We start from the raw sequence: 8,758 nt of genomic DNA, 5'->3' as shown, positions 1-8,758 counted from the left end.
AGAACAACCGCTTAATTACCTTTTTGTCATTAACTTTTTATAAGTTGGATGTTTCAAAGTATGGAGACAGCCCTCGCCTTATGCCGAATACATGGTTTAGTGCAGCAAAAATAAATACTTACTATTGCATAGTATACCAAGAATATAGTTTCCTCCATTTTATAACAATTCCGACCGACCGGACTTAATTTAGATATAACAAAGAACCCATGCATATATAGCTATATGTATATATGGAATATGTGAATATGTCTTCGATTTAGAGAATGTCTAGCTATTCCTTATATGTTCGTTGTTAGTACTCTAATAAATGATGGTTATGGCATAAATATATTAAGACTTTACAACAAATATGTCAATACATTAAAAGATTTCGAAACAACTCGTTTAATATGCAGAATTACATATTCTAAATTGACATGTTTTCGTCATCATTATGTTTCATTTTGGTATCTTTAAAGCTTTGGTGCACATTATACATAAACAAACAAAAGTAAAATGAAAACAAATTTAAATCAAACTACCTGTGTTTTCCGTTCCGTTAATCCTTCTTCTGTTCAGCTCAATGGCGTAGTAGAGTGCGTGCGCAATTCGATGGCTGAAACACTGGGGGAGTTTCAATTTGAAACAAGACTAGAGCGCATGTCTGTGTTAAAGCTTCACTCTCACATATTAACCGTTTCGACAACTTCTTTGTTTGTTTTGAAATGAACCAATTTGTGCGTAAATGTCTGGGCACCAGTGAAAAGGGCTGCTGACATAGGATCAGATCCAAATGTTCATATTTTGTTCGAGAATTGATAGTTTATGGCTAAAAACACATTAATTTAAGAAAAAATAAAATTTTCGGCATTTTTTCCGAGCAATTGAGAAATGTTCTATTGGAAGTTATCTTATTTGACCGATTTAAGGGCGTTGATAGCAAAATCATCTGATACTGAGACAAAAACTGAAACAAATTTCATACTGTCAATCTTTGAGAGAACAGCTTTTAAGGGAATAGTTGTGTTAAGCTGGTTAATGGTGGCAACATAAGGTACAGAAACACACCTAGATTGAGGCAATGTATTACGCTTATATATGTTCTTTATATTGGCCTAATAATTAATTAAGGCCGTTTATAGTGTGGAAATAAATCATGACTGTAAGATTTAGAAGTTCACAATTAACAGCTTAGTCAAACCAACAGTTAAATCTAAATCAGCAGTGTTTGAAACATCCGTACGGTTGAACTATTGTTGTTGCGAACAATGATCACGAATAAAATTTTGTATTCTCCGTTTCGTTACTTTCGCAATTAAGTAATGGGTTTAAAAAAGATTATATATCAAATTGAAAGTTTTTGAATATATTACAGTCTGCAAAACCCGTATTCTGTATTTAGAAGAATTATCAAGACCAGCTTAATATTAAACGATTGTTTCAACCAGACTGCTTATGAATAATAACCAAATGAGCTTCAATAGGACGGCTCTGCTGATAGGGGGACACATAAAACCGGCAACGTGTCGCTTTGACACGCGTGACTGATTTAAATAATATCAACATGTTTGGGACTCCGAAATGGGCCATGGAAATCATCGTGTTTATTTATGCATTATTGTTAAAGTCAAGATGTTACATCATTGAAAACGCATTTCTCATACAAAATCTTAATTTTTTCAATTTTTGAGTAAGCACCTTTAATAACACGCCATTGTAACACTACAATCTGACTGTATATTCATACCTTCGATTATGACTCAATACTTTATCATTCAATATAATCGATCGCAGTTTTGAATTCAAACGCAGTTACGTTGTGATTTATATTTGTAAAGCATATTAAATTACATGTTTTGAAAACGTTAAGAAATTAATCACATCAATTTGGTCTTCATTGAAGCCCAATATAATCTGATAACAAAAAGCAAACATTTTAATATTTAAAAACTTTATACTTGATAAAGATACGAATTCCGACGATCAATACAATGTGAGCTCGTCTGACAAGGTTTAATCTATCGCAGCTACCAAGCATATATTATCAATTGTAATAAACCAATTAACATATCGTATCAATTGTAATGAACCATATATTAATATATACACTTCAACTTCCATTCCTTAAAATAACTACCTTTCGGCAATTGCGGTTATCGTCCGATGAACGCAACACCTTCGGACATGTTCGGATCGCATTACAATATACATGCTTTATTGTCACATTATTTGATAAACTGTTTAGTTACGGTCGGGTCGTTCTATTTACAGAATGAGTGAAAAAGGACTACAGCTAGGTATTCTTAAATGAAATGAAGTATTTTTTTAACAATTCTTGAATAGAATAATGAACTTTTGGTGTAAATAAAAGAAATGAATTGCAGGATTGTTGCCATTATCGGCGATATGAACGCAAAAGTGCTGGTCAAAGTAATGCGGGACTGATTCGGACTCCACACAATTTGACCACCCATACTGCGTTCATACCCCGATAATGACATTAATCTCACAATCCATTCCTTTAGAATGTGAAATCATCTGACGAGGTCTTAACTATCGAAAGTTCCAAGGCTTTTATAAATTTAAAGTATCAATAATTATTGTAGTTAACTTGTAAACTGTTTAATATTTCCAGTAATAATGCCATTCAAATTAATACGGCCTGTCAATTTCAAAATTATCTTCCAGACAGGATTAAAAAAAAAAGCGTCAAGGAATAGCAAGGCCATTATCTTTATTTAACTAATTTGATATAAATATATATTCATATACATATGTATTTATATAAACTTGAATATAAAAGTTAATGAGCTTCTTTGTCGCTCAGAAATTAAACGTTTACTCCAAAACGTGTCTATTTGTTGTACATAAGATATTTGGATCAAGTAATAGAAATTCCCAGGTAAAGTAATTGTTTCGCTCTACTTGTGGATAATACAATATGCTACGCATTGTTAAGATAAAAGATACAATGAACCAAGTTTGCTACCGGCTATATTTAAGATTAACAAGAACGAAACCTAAATACTGATTCTATAAAAGATTTAAATGAATTGTTAAACAACTAAACACGTTAACTTATTTTCTCACATTCTGTTTATTTATAAGCAAAACTTGTGACCGATCGGTCTGTAATTATACATATAATTGTGTTTACAAATAGAGCCTGTTTTAACCAATTCATTGTGTATATTTGTTTGGATATAACAGAACCTTGTAAATTCGTTCTGTTCTATACAATCAGAGAATAAATGACAATGTCGCAACGTATCGTGTTTCTTAAAAGGTTTGATGTAAATGATCAAATCAAATAGACAGTCGAATTTCATAAGGAAGTTGTAATGGTTCATAGCTGATTTAAACCAAAAAGTATTGAATATGAAGTGAAGCTATCGAATGAAGTGTATACTGCAATTTGTTTATCTGTATACTTAAAGTAAAGTTAAATACTGCATGCATTTATTTATGAGATCAATCGGTCCTACAAATAGTCTTTAAACATTCAGCATATATTGGTATAACGTGTGTAACTTGGACTGCATGATCCCTTTATATTTATAAAACAAAACAGAAAAAAATGTTGATGAAGTAAAAGATAAGTTATATATATTTTGTTATTCTTCTTTCCTGTTACAATGATGACGCCATTATAATTATACAATCGGTATCTTATTGATTGATTAATTGATTGTTTTATTGTAGTATTGATTTGAAGATTTAACGATTGATTGATTTATGAGTTGATTGACTGACTGATGTTAATTCAGACTAAAATACATTCAATATACACATTGTAACTTAGCAATGCATCATATAGAAAAAATAAATGTTTATATCAAAATACAGTTAAAATGTTCTTGAAAATAATTCTCTCTCTAAAAAGAGACCGAACGTGCTCCGAGGAAACCAAAACCGAATAAAAGGAACCAGACTCGATAAGAAGAAACTAGACTCGCCATAAATAACTTGGCACGCTAGGAATAATCTTGACTCGCCAAGAAGATACTGCTAGGAAAAGACTGGATCCTCTAAAGAATAGACCAGACATGACAAGCTCAGAAGAAGCCAGATTAAAATAATTAAGAGTCGATAACAAGATTTCATTCCCGATATGAAAAGACAATATATGCTAAAAAAGACAGACTCGCTTAGACTATAACTCACTTGATTAGAAAAGACAATACCCGCTAAACAGACAATACTGGTACAAGAAGAGACCTGACTGATATCAGTTTTGGAAATTATACTAAGATAATCTGTATTGCAGTTGGTGAGAAATCATGCACTAGTCGACCAAAAAATAAATCGTTCTTACGTACACACTTTAATTAAAGTTCTAAAAACAACGTCCAAGGCTCATACAGTTTTTGTCCAGGTGTAAACTCATCCTATGAAAAGCACTTTCATTAGAATACCAAACAACTTCTATTTTCCTTTCGTTAAACAAAATACATAAGAACAGTCGTACAATTCAAAATTGTGATATCCCTCAGCAAATCAATCATCATACTCAACTAGAAGAAAATTGTTACAGTGAATTAAAATTTGCAGTTTTTCCACTTGAGACTGAACTCACAATTGAGAATGAATTCACACTTGAGACTTAACTCACACTTGAGACTGAACTCACACTTGGGACTGAACTCCCACTTGAAACTGAACTCACACTTGAGACTTAACTCACACTTGAGACTAAACTCTCACCTGGGACTGAACTCACACTTGGGACTGAACTCACACTTGAGACTGAACTCACACCTAAGACTGAACTCACACTTGGGACTGAACTCAAACTTGGGACTGAACTCACACCTGAGACTGAAATCACACTTGGGACTGAACTCACACTTGAGACTGAACTCACACTTGGGACTGAACTCACACTTGAAACTGAACTCACACTTGAGACTTAACTCACACTTGAGACTAAACTCTCACCTGGGACTGAACTCACACTTGGGACTGAACTCACACTTGAGACTGAACTCACACCTGAGACTGAACTCACACTTGGGACTGAACTCACACTTGAGACTGAACTCACACTTGAGACTGAAATCACACTTGGGACTGAACTCACACTTGAGACTGAACTCACACTTGAGACTGAACTCACACTTTGGACTGAACTCACACTTGAGACTGAACTCACACTTGAGACTGAACTCACACTTATTTGGAAGCATGGCACCTAGCCCCAATATCAAAAAGGAACTTAAATCAATTCTCAATCCCGATCACCACGTGTTTTACTATATAAAAACATAGCATGCTTCAAAACCGTTTGAAACCGTTATTTCTCATTAATAAATGATGATAAAACTTTTTTCAATTTTTTAAAGAAACCTAACTCTATATAAATATACATGAGATATCGATAATTAATAAGTTGCATTCAAATACATATGTTGTTGTAATATATTTTTTTCTTTCGGATTTGATCAGTTTAGTTTTCAATCAACACTTTAAAGAAATGTATAGATCAGAGCGTTCTACCAGTTACAATCAAGCATTGTTTCTAAACTTGGCCGCCCCTGCATGAGGAGTTGCTTGTGAACATATCCAAAAGAATATAACAATTAAACATATATATGCGAAGTACATGGGAACTACTTTTTATATGCAGTTAATATTACTGTTATATATATATATATATATAAACAGGTAAAGAACCAAAGCAACCAGAGCCTCAAATAAGAAAAATCCACAGAAATAATGAATTTCCATATGTCGCTTTGTTCCACACTGCGGCCATCACCAACCAAATGCCAAGGTCATTCCATTTAGATATGTATAATACATAGAAACAAACGTTTAAATCTATACGTTGGCGTAGCTTCATGCTCAATTAAAACTGTTTAGATAATTAACTTTGAATAAATTTAAATAACTGAAATGTACTAAACATTAAAACAAATTATGTAGTGGTCTAGTGGTATAGGTGTCTGACTCTCATCCAAGAGGTTATTGGTTCGAGCGTCCACCATTGCTACTTTCTCTCGGCCTCTCAAAAATGAGACAGTACTTGTTTCTGTCCAGATTAGCTTTCAACTGTCTTTAAAATCGAATCAAAATGCATTAGTACAAAACCAAAGAGAATATACTCACAAATGATGTCAACAAGCAGGTGTTGTAAACGGCATATATTAGCAGTTTCTCAACGCAGATTTAACAGTAGAGCGTTAGATTTTTACTGCCAAATACACAAACATTGCTTCTGCCTTGACGAGGGCCATTTTGGAAATAAGTAAATATTAGATATATGCTATCTTACTTAAACGGAAAATAATGTTTCACTATTCTTTTAGTTTGAAAAACATAGTAAAACTTCTTTCGTAGATATGAATGATGTAAGCAAGTATGTCTCTTTAGAGAAACTAGGGTTACAACGAGGTACAGCTGGGCAACCGAAATAAAGCGCTTAGTAGTGTTTTATTGGTGGGAGCAGAAATATGAGTAAATTATTGCTTTTTAATTAATAAAAGTATACCCTTTTAATCGGTGGGAGCCATCATACCTTTTTGGGTATGATTTGCTCCGGGTATTATTTGCTCTCAAAGGTAAGATTTCCTCAAAAGCTCTCAAAGGTAAGTCCCCAGCCCTACCCTCCCTAAACATAAGATTAACCTTTGGGAGCTATATGTTTTGAATGTGAAAAAACTGCATAAGGTCCAATGTGTGCTCAACACTATAAATCTAATCGTATACCTTTTTTCTATAAAAGAAGCATTCGTTGCAACATTGTGTGATTGATATGATGCGTAACTTAGGTCGTTCGTGATGGATACTGTTGAAAAAGATGACATTTTACGGATCTATTTAACAATCCTGCCGCCAACACCGGTCCACAAAAACTAGTTCGTGCTATTGATAAACAATATCCATGGATATATACGACATCTTACATAAAACATTGGTTATCAGCATACCTACTCACTAAAGAAAATCTACAATGCATATGTTTAAAAACAACCAGCGAGTAAAGTTTGAGAGTGATCCAGATGACCTAATAGCTTATGCCTGGTGACCCCAAAACTGAATTAAGTATGGATGGCGATAATATTACACTTAGACAGTAATTACTTGCTTTACATTTTGATGATTTTTATAACTGCACTCTCACAGATTGAGATTTTGACTTGTATATCTTTTTTGCATTGGTGATAACGGATTTTTGTATCAATGCCATTAATTGAATAAAGTAGAGAAAGATCAGAGAAGCAAAAGCAAGATATTTTATTTAGTTGCGTTTATTTACTTTATTTTTTGTTTGGTTAAAAGTAGTTTTAGATGTACTGTTATTGTTTTTTGTTGTTATCTGTACTATAAATTAGAGTAGGTTAAAAATATATTGTTTACTTGTTCGTGTTAAAGCATTAAATGTTAGCTAAAAGACAAGGAAAAAAATAATAAGAACATCAATTTGCAGTTTATGCTCTTGCCCTTTGAAATATAGGTTCCTGTTCTTTAAAAAAAAATCCGCATCAATATGTACCTCAAATTCAACAGGAGGCAGGAAGGAGAGACGAGGAGGCTCTAACGAGTTTCTGGCAGTGTTTTCCAAGCCTTTAAGAAACGTAAGGGTTACATTGTGCGCATCTCTTTAATCAAAATACTTGTGTTAAATTAAAGTCAGTGTTCGGCGACGTATCGTTGACTGATCTGCATTAATAATGGAACGAAACGAGAACGAAATTCGGCTATGTTCATGCGTCAATTGTAGCTACGTGTTCTTGTCCTGGAGGAATATATTGCTCCATTTACGAGTATGGCATACCTCTGCGTATTATTCCGACTAATGTATATGCTGTGAGCAAACGTTTCAGGATCGAAAAACTTTCTTGTTCATTTGAAGAATAGATTTGGTACACGCCCGCGCGGCGAATGATTCTACTATTAAATCAAGTGTCATGAAGTTTTCAACATCAATGAATGTTTGGATGACAAGTAGTCAAGTCGTACATTGTGGAAAACTGGATCTATTGGATACATGAAAAGATAAGATGAGGAGAAAAAGACATGATCCTCTCTCCAAAATGCATATACGGATGATTCTCCCGGCGGCTGAACAGACGACAGCTATCGCCAAGAGCATGCTTGACCGTCAGTCGAAACCTTAAAGGAATTGCAAATATGAAAGAAGCCAGCAAAAAAAGGAAAAAGCAATGTTTGAAGGGCGGATGTTTTTCCGTCATAAGGACAACAAGAAACCTAGAAAGGTAATGCCATCTAGGCAGAAAATGCCATGGAAACTTTAGAAATGTCCGAAACGTCGTTATCATCTTGCAGGTATGAAGTTGAATGTTTCACTCACTTTTCCTCATTAGCACCAACGTATTTCGTTGCGATGTACCAGTGTGATATTTGTTTGAAAAGTTTCGACGCGATAATATTTTGCGTCATAAAAGGTCTGCGCAAACGAAGATTCGGATTAAGACTCTATGTCAGACGTTATCGACAAAGAGGATATTATTGGACCTTTTGTTGGAAACGTGTCTGATAACAGCGACGTCAACATGCCGGTAACCTCAGGGATTTCTTTGGGTAAAGATCCTTTGCATTATATTGTCGATCATACTTTTTGTGTAGGTCACAGTATGAGGTGGAAATACGTGAACTTATGCAAGTTCTTACTTACGGTTTAAGAAAAATGCATTAAACATGATTTTTTTTAATTAAATATAAAATTCTGCGACCTAATTCTTTGTCGGCTGTCTTATATCACTGGTTTCCATGGATTTTCGTAGCAATTGGCTCGTTCCAAGACAAAAATTTA

The 8,758-nt window shown here is 33.9% G+C and overlaps 1 protein-coding gene across 1 annotated transcript in view; it reads right to left on the bottom strand.

Moving 5' to 3' along the window:
• The window catches only part of LOC128222159 (caspase-3-like), a 67,291-nt gene extending 66,683 nt beyond the window's left edge, over positions 1–608 (bottom strand). Inside the window, exon 1 of the mRNA XM_052931037.1 lies at positions 525–608. The gene's annotated coding sequence lies outside the window, so the exon portion shown is untranslated. The remainder of the gene's footprint in view (positions 1–524) is intronic.
• Positions 609–8,758: the final 8,150 nt, after the last annotated feature.

This window comes from Mya arenaria, chromosome 16 (genome assembly GCF_026914265.1).
Source record: "Mya arenaria isolate MELC-2E11 chromosome 16, ASM2691426v1".
NCBI lineage: Eukaryota > Metazoa > Mollusca > Bivalvia > Myida > Myidae > Mya > Mya arenaria.
Note: the sequence above shows the minus strand (reverse complement) of the source record. Positions and strands in the feature narration are given on the sequence as shown.